Here is a 9,229-nt window from a genome sequence, read left to right on the forward strand (position 1 = left end):
CTCACCTGCTATAATAGCCTCCAATAAACATCACAAAGCACTAATAATTAATTGATTACTAATTGGATGTCAGTGACACCCCTAAAGAGTTCCTTTTTTTTTTTAAACAAACAGGTGTGCATGGAAACTGTTGTGGCTGCTGCCTCGTGTGCCTTTTGTTCCTTCAGATTTGCATAAGCCTACTTAATGAATGTTTTTGAAAAATGACTTCATATGTGTGGCGTGTTTTAGATATTTCAATTTTGAGTACCCATGTTAAAGCAGTGGTGAAGTACAGAATATACAGATAAGAAACAGCAGGCCAACCAGTGCCTCACTCTTACTCCCAATGAATCTGCCCTTCATAGTCTAATCATCTATTTTTAACAAACTTAATATCAGATGTTACTAAAAGGAGGATAACTGTCTGTTCTCATGTTGTTATTGAGCTACTCCCCGCTATATTTAATTTATATCTTAATGAGTGTGAATTATTGATTTGAACAGACTCCATGCGCTGTAGCTGTCAAATCCAAAACCTGGAGTATAATCGGCAAACCTTCCATAACAGAGAAAGAAGTGAAAAAAAACCAACTGTTAATGTGGATTGAATCAAGTGTTGTTATAATATATAATATATTATCTATCAATCTATCTATCTATCTATCTATCTATCTATCTATAAATCTATCTATAAATTGCAGGAATGTCTGTCTGTCTGTCTGTCTGTCTGTCTGTCTGTCTGGGTGTTATGCACATATCTCTCGAACTGTTAGTCCGATGGATTTCAAACTTGACAGGTGGCTTGCTACGGGCGTGAGTAAGTGCGGTGCCAAGTTTGCTGTTGTTTGGATTAAAAATAAGATATCGTTAACTATATATTAAAAGAAGCACACATTGGCTTTTGCCGCTGGCCACTCCCCCTCTCACACCGCATAGCGCAGGCCCAGAGACAGAGAGGGGCGAAGAAAGCAGCGGAGCTTTGGCAGCTAAAATGTGAAATACACCTCAGACCCACAAAAATTTACAATGTAGCACTACTTTGGACTGTCTTTGACTTTGAATAAACAAACAACAATTCCCGAATTTAAAGACGTTTCAGAATTCCACACATGCAAAGCTACCAGACACTGTTTTTGAGTCACATCATTGTCTGTGTTTGGGGGCATGTTTGGTGGGAAGGTAACCTGCACGCCACACGCAGATGCCTGCAGAACGAGGGGGGTTACCGCCTTAGACTCTTTTCCTGCTTCCAACGTTAGCTTCATGATTGCTGGATATACCAAACTAACTTTTTCACTTTCCTGGAGCACGGGTGGATAGCTGAAAGGAACATTGCGACTGTTGTGTGGAATAAGGTTGGCGAAAAAAGGCGCTACGCTTTTCCGTGTCTTTTTTTCCGCTAAGAGGACACTCAACAAAAAGCCATTTGCCAACACTAAATATCAAACAAAAGTCAGACACACACATATTAAGTTGCTGTAAGCTGTAGCCTACATTCACCACTTCTAAACAGAGGCAGAACATAACGTAACCTCGGAGATTATTCCTTCACAGCACTGTGCAATGCGAGAAAATCTTAGAGTTGAACCGGGCAGACACAGCACTTATAGGCTACTGCTAACTAATAACATTACCGTCGCCAAAATACCCACACAAGCCACTAAACCTGTATGGAAATTAACACCTCTGCTGAAATGTTAAATTCGTTAACGATCATATGACACGAGACAACACCGTGTGTCTCTCTCTCTCTCTCTCTCTTTGCACACACACACACACACACACACACACACACACACACACACACACACACACACACACACACACACACACACACACACACACACTCACATACACAAACAGTCCGGTTCTGGTGGTGATTAACTCACATATGTGCTGTTTAGCTCTCATAACGGGCCAGGTGGGTAGCACACTGCCATGAGTCCATAACGCTAATGTCTGGTTACTCCACATTTTCATTGTGATATTTTGTGATTACATTCTGAATCTGCAACGTTCTCTGTCAGGTAAATCAGTAAGTTCGTAGTAGGGTATACAGGGGAGTTGCATATGAAGTGGTTTGGGGTCCTTCTGTAAGTCATTTTGGGGTACAATTTGGTTTTGATGAATTCTACAAGCAGCAATACCACAGGCCAAGCAATCGGCCGGTTCCAAACAGGCACATTTTCAACGGGCATTGCACTAGTATTATATTACGTGTGATTAACGAAGCCAAAAAACAAGTCCAAATTTAGAGTGTGTGCTCGTGTGAGAGATGAAAGTATCTATTGTGGTTATGAGTTTCAATTCAAGCAAAGTGTATTGTTCACAGGAATTAGCTTGGAAAGAGAGAGAAACAGGATGACTCATTATCTGTTAGTTGCTTGTACAGAAAACACAAAATTGGCTGCCATTACCCTCAACCACACACCGACATAACAGCACAAAACTGGTTATTTTGCAACATCTGCATATAGGAATTTGTTTTATATTGTATGATTTTAAGGCCAACTGTAGCAAACACAAAGCATGTAAGAACAGTGAACGATGACAAGGGAGACAAATCTATCAATCTATCTGCTGTCTTTCTGCCAATTATAGATCCAACCTCTTTGTTTCTGAATGAGCTTGTTTATCATGTTCAAACAGAGACATGTGCAGACAGGGAAGTTAATGTTCCTTCAGTAAAAAGTTGCTCAAAGCTTAATCAGCAAATTTTGTAACGTCTGTGGAGCATCAAAAGACCCTATTTGATCTAAACGTGTCATTTCAGTCCACCCTTCTTTTCGGTTCTGCAATAGCACAGCTCGAAACGCTCGGCAGTAACAAATGCCTCCTCGTGAAGGGGAAACTGTGAATGCACAAGTAAAAGGGTTAAATCTGGACCTAATTAAACAAAATTTGTATTTAGAATTTGATTTTGCTCACCATTGGGATGGTCTTGATGGCTGCAGAGTAACAGTTTCACTGTCACCAACCCAAAGCTGAACCAAATAGTTCTTGTATGTGTTTATGTTTCCCACAAACGACTTCCTGGCAAATACAGTATTCTGATTACCCTGACATACATGTACACCACTTGAACTAAAGTCTTCATTTCAAACTTCAAACTTCACACGCTATTATCCTGTAAATGCCATCAAAGATGGAACGTCTTTACAACCTGCATCTGGTTTTTCCAGGCTGTCAATCACTGTCACTTGAACTTAAAATCCCTGAAACTACTGTCTACTGTCAGACCTAATTGTGTGTGATTATGTGCCCATGCAAAGTATGCCCAGTACTGTCTGAGAGAGGCCTCTCCTACAGGATGTTATGATTTGCCTCTTGTCTGCTTAAAGAGCTGTGTGGATTTTGTTTGAATATTAATATTAATATTAATATGCACTGACAGCTTAAACATGTATACATCCTACAGCACCCAGTCTAGTTTTTAACTATTAAAGATGAGTATATTAAATGGGAAATTTGGAGGGAAAAGACACAAACATAATTTGAAGATAGTGTCAAAACCTTTCAGTTCTTAATAAATATCAGGTGTGAATTTGCAGAATGTTGTATTCCTTCCTTCCTATTATCAGAGATAGGAAGCGAAAGCCTGAGCAGGTGGCACTGCTGTGTAGAAATAGGCTGTATGATGGGGAAACAGCATACTGGGTGTACTTACACAATTAAAACAACACATTTCTGCTATTTATTAAAGATCACATGCTCTCCTATCCTCCTAGTGAAATAAAGAGTGGATACTGCGATCGGACGTTGTTGACATAATACCACGATGAATGTTTCTACACAAATACCAACTAAAAAAAAAGATGCTGTGATTGAACGAAAGCTCAACAGACTGGAAAACAAAATGCAGAGACGAAGCTGCAGATGCCCAGATGCAGAATAAGTTAAATACGATGCCGTGAGGCCACATGTTGCTGCATGAACTGGCCTGCAGGATCCCAGTGGATGAATGAAATCATTAGTTACTCAATAATGAACCTCTGTGGCCACTGTCATTAACACTCTGCTCAACTTCAACTGGCAATTTAAAACAACGAAATGCTCGGATTTGTTTGTTTTTTAAACATTTTATTCACTACTTTTGTATGTACTGCATTTTATTTATATTAGCCCCTTTTAATATATGCTTTTACTCATAAATATGCTTTTATCTGAAAATCCTTTGACTTTAAAGTGAGACTTTTCAAAAGAAGAAATAACACATCTTTCCTCTTACAAAGTACAACAACAGTTGAATTTAGAAGGAATAAAACACCCCCTCAATTCAAAACACTCAGGGGTTTACTGCGACTGCCTTACTTGGTCTGGTATGACCAGTAGCTAATGTTATTGCTGTACAGTGGATTTTACCATTTTAACACTTCATACCATATTTGTCACTTGCTGCAACAGTGGCTGATGTTCAGCAGAAGTTAATACTGTATAGTCTTGGCATTGATTAGAGCTCTGATAAGCCCACGTGGAACTGGAAGGAATAAACAAGATATGATTACATAACAGGGAAAGGGCAGTGCACACATATCATGTGATGTCAGTTATCTGAATGGAAAATACTTCTTGAAACATCCACAAAAAAATATATTTATGACACTGACAGCATTTTTCTTATTACTGTCAAAACAGACTGAATCTTCTAATCCGCATCGTAAGCAGGAAGCACTATTGCCAGTGATAAAGATATGAGACTGTGTGTGTGTGTTTTGGTGGGGCATTGTACATTTAAGAGGTGTGGGTCAGTGTTTCTTCAGTAGTGCATTTATCTGTGTGACTGGTGGTTATTGCACAACCCGGTTTGGATGTCTGCTGATGGATGTAGGGAGAAGTGAAAGAGTGAGTGATCTTTGCTGTCAGTCTTTTTCATCCACTGAGGAAATAATGCATGAAACAGGTTCTTCTATTTGAACACTGACTCAACTTTCACAAAAAGTATCACAAACGTTCAGTCAGTGTCGGTGTCCTCACAGCAACGTCTTCCACAAAGAAAAGCAAAGATTGCAATGTTGATGTGTTAAAGGGAGAATACGCTCTAAAACAGGATTTCACTGATACAATTGTTTTGGAACTTTAAGTCTGTGGTGGGCCTATGCCATGCTTTACCTGGTCGCTTGTTCTTGCTCTCCTGCAGGTTAGGTGGAACAGTTCACTTACCTGGCCAACACCTCCAGCCACTATAAAAGTTATTACCTCAGCCCCCTTCAGATACTCTCTCCATTGACACTAAAGTAATTTCTTTGTCACGTTTTTATCTTTACACATATAATCTTGAATGTGTCTTGTGGAGTTTTCTTGTAACCATGTTTACATTCAGTGTTTTTTATCAAAACACAAAGCTAGTATCCATAAATAAATAAATAAAATAATATATATATATATATATATATATATATATATATATATACACATAAATATATATATATATACACATAAATATAAGTCAATTCTAGACCTTGAAAACAGTTGACAAAGAAATCTCACAACAAATGATACACTAATCACCATCTATGAAGCCACACCAGCTTTTATTCCATCACTACAGACTGTGTCTTTCTGGATACCTATACAAATACAATTTAAGTTCATAAATCAAAAGGGAGCCTTACATTTTTGAACTAATATGTGTGAATCCAATTAAAGGGCAACAATTCCCTTTGATGCTTGATTTGTGACTCACGCAGAGATATGCATAATGCTTGACCTACAAAAGGTTCACGCCCCTTTAATAAGGTAGGAGTTCTGTGTTAAAGGAGAATTCCGGCCAATTTTTACGTTAATCTTGATCCCTATACAGACACAAAATGCAATTAAAATGTCTGCGCATCATGAACAGGGCCCTTACCTGACAACAAGATGCGTTTTCAACTCAGACATTTTTTTAATTCACCTTTTAACACAGTTCCGTGTGTATTTGTACCTCATCCATTTTATGTGTTTATCGATCTGTTGTTTGCGAGTAGGATGCTTGGCAACTAAAACTACCACACAAATCGACACTGCCAAGCCTCCTACTCACCAATACCAGATCAATGACAAACAAAATGGATGAGCTAAAAATACACACGGAACTGCTGCGTGATATTTTGGCTGAACACACTTACAACGGACAGCAGCTAGCAGCTAAGAGGGCAAGCTAGCTACCAGCAGAATCGAGACAGGGTAGGTGAATTAATGTCTGAGTTGAAAACGCATCTTGTTGTCACGTAAGGGCCCTGTTCATGATGCGCAGACAAATTAATTGCATTTTGTGCCCGTTAAGAGGCACAAACGCACTCTAAAACTTGCCCTGACAACTGCCGTTTTAGCTAAGTGGAAGCTTGTACATGTAGCTGCAGTAACTCCGTGTTGACCGCACCGATTCGGGTCGTTTTATTTTCAAACGAAAGTACACGCATATTTTGCGATCAAGATTAACGTAAAAATTGGCCGGAATTCTCAAGGGGGTAAGCTTCGCTTCAGAACTCAAACCTCCTATAGCGCCATTTTGATGCTACAAAGCGATCACCTCCCATTAGCATTCCACTGAATGCCATTTTGACGTCACTTTGACAGCAAATAACTTTACATCTGAATCGTTTAAAGACTATTTGTCCATTGTTTATTTCTAAAGAAACACAACAATGTATAAAAGGCTCCATTACCTTGTATCTCACGTTATGGCTCCGTAGCAGACATTTTTGTAAAAATAGGCTAACGATTGTGTCATAACCAAGCGACTTACTTTCGCATAGTAGAGGAATTACCGTATAGTACAGGAGAAGCTCGCAGGGAGTTTCGAATTACATTAGCTGTTTAGGTTTAATTACTAATGTTAACTAGCATTTTAGTTAGCTATAATTAGCCTGTGCCCATGTTATCTCCTTACATATAGCCTACCTATGCCCTCCGTCTCTGCAAGATTCGGAATGATTGAGATTTCTCTTGGCACAGCTACCAGAAGACTTACAACTTTCAGACAGATTGCTCACGTCACATTTACGTCGTCTCTCTCAGTTGGAGGCTGCGCAGTAACGCTCAGCGCTCACCGGAAAAGTGCTTCTAATATTCTTCACTGGTGTCCATCCAGAACAACGGGATCTGTTGGTCCAGTTTATATACTGTCTATGGGAATTCTCCTTTAAGGTGAGGCTCCGAATAAAAAAGGTCACACAAAACAATCTTCCTTTTATAGGAAAATTTTAATAGTTATTCAATGTTCTACATTTTACAGTAAATATACAATTACAAACTTGGCTTAGTTATAGTACTAGATCACTAACTGATCTTAAAAAAAAGAAAAGAAAAAAAAACTCAACAAAAAAAACTAAACATAAAAAAACAAATTAATAACAGATTTACACTTCATATCACAAGCCTGACGCTGGTCCTTCACTCTGGACCAAATAGCTAACATACAGTTCACTTCTCTCAACGCTGAACAGACGTTGGGCTTCAGTTTTAAACACAACCTTACGGTAACAGATATACCATAGCATGTGCAAACTGGGTACCAAACTAAAACTTCCAAAGATGGGGTTGTTCCTAATACTCAATCCAGTGAGGGAGGGAAGGGGGGGTAATACAAGTATGCTTTTTTTTGGAAGACAAGGAATTTCCACTTTTTGCATCACATTTAGTGTCAAATTAAACTAAGATATCGTTGACTAATTGAAATTAAAAAGCTGCAGCAGAACATCAAAGACATGTAAGAGCCTACTATTCACTGGGATAGTAGTGTTTTAATTTATACTCGTGAAAAAAAAAAAACTAAGACTTAGCAACTGCAAGGCAAAAAAAAGACAAGGGAAGATGAAAGGAGTGTTGTGAATAGTTCTGGTTGCATTTTCACTGTAAAGTGAAGAAGCGTAGTATTAAAATTTACTGGATTAAAAGCTAAAAAGAATCCTCATTAAAAGTTACCACCATTCAAGGTTTGGAAATGTCACTGAGGACAATACGATGGGAGGAAAATAAACCCATGATTAAGACAACTTTGCATTTCCCCCCTTTGAACACATCAAGGTGTTCAAATGTCCATTTTCCCTTAAGTGCAAATCGAAATAAATGAGAGGCAAGGAATGGAGTGAAATGAGGAAGCAGTTTCACCACCCTGACAAAACCAAGCTGCTCTGTGGGAGCACTTTAACTTCAACTACCCCAAATGCTCTGTGGGTCTGCGTCTCTACTGAGCCTCCACACTCAAAAAAAAATTAAAAAAAACTCTTAACAATCCACTCAAAATAATCGACTCCTCCTATAAGAACAAATAAAGCCTTATTTTGTGTATGAAATGGCATTTTTGAAAAAGTCTGAAAAAAATGACTTTCCCATTTGGAAAAGACAAAAAGATCTCAGTGCTTAGAAGGTGAGATCCAATTGTGATTCTCGAATATAAAGGACACCAATAAATCCTTAATTTATCATTCTGGTACAAAGCCTTGAACCATGAGACACTGGCGACATCTAGTGTTTAAAAAGGCTCAGTGGAGATTTCACAAAGAAATGGAGTATCGCCTTTCGTGACACCAATTTAATGACTATGATATAGTTCATCATGACTGCTACTGCGACAGGGTGGTGAGGGTTGCAAAGGTCAGACCGAAAGCACATAGACCAAAAGGAGACATGAGACGGAGCAGAACATGTGATCCGACATCATTTTGCATCCCAGAATGTGATAAAAACTGAATATTTGAATGGTTGGAGGGATGCAAAATGGCCTCTGAAGTGAAAATAGGATAAACACAGGATAGAGTAAGAAAGATAAAAGTGAGACAGGCAAAATGCATTAACAACAGTGTGAGGAACAGGACAGCAATAGGAAAACACAGATTCACAGGAAGCTAGACATAACAAGGACTCTTTCACCAGTTACTTAGGAGAAGAAACTAATAGTTTACTTAACTGTTGGTGAAATATGGCACAGAACAAAGGGCGTGGAGGCTGAGGGTTTTCATTCATCATTCAATACATCTTTGCACCCACAGAACAGAAACAGACAGCGTAGATGGCCCCCAAAAGCAACATGGCAACAATTTTTCAGTCAACCAAAGGAAAAAAAAAAAAAGCTGCTATCCATTTCCATTCTGTCATTAATCCTCTGCTTCCTCAAGGTCTGTGAATTCAGACAATTCAATTGTGGGATTTGGTGATGAGAATTTCCACAAGTTTGTTGACAGACCTTGTTCCCCTCGTCAGTAAACAGACATGTAGAGATGCAGAAAAGGTAAAGAAAATATATATATTAAAAGCACAAACAGTA

The sequence above is a fragment of the Perca flavescens genome, chromosome 3, assembly GCF_004354835.1.
Source record: "Perca flavescens isolate YP-PL-M2 chromosome 3, PFLA_1.0, whole genome shotgun sequence".
Lineage (NCBI taxonomy): Eukaryota > Metazoa > Chordata > Actinopteri > Perciformes > Percidae > Perca > Perca flavescens.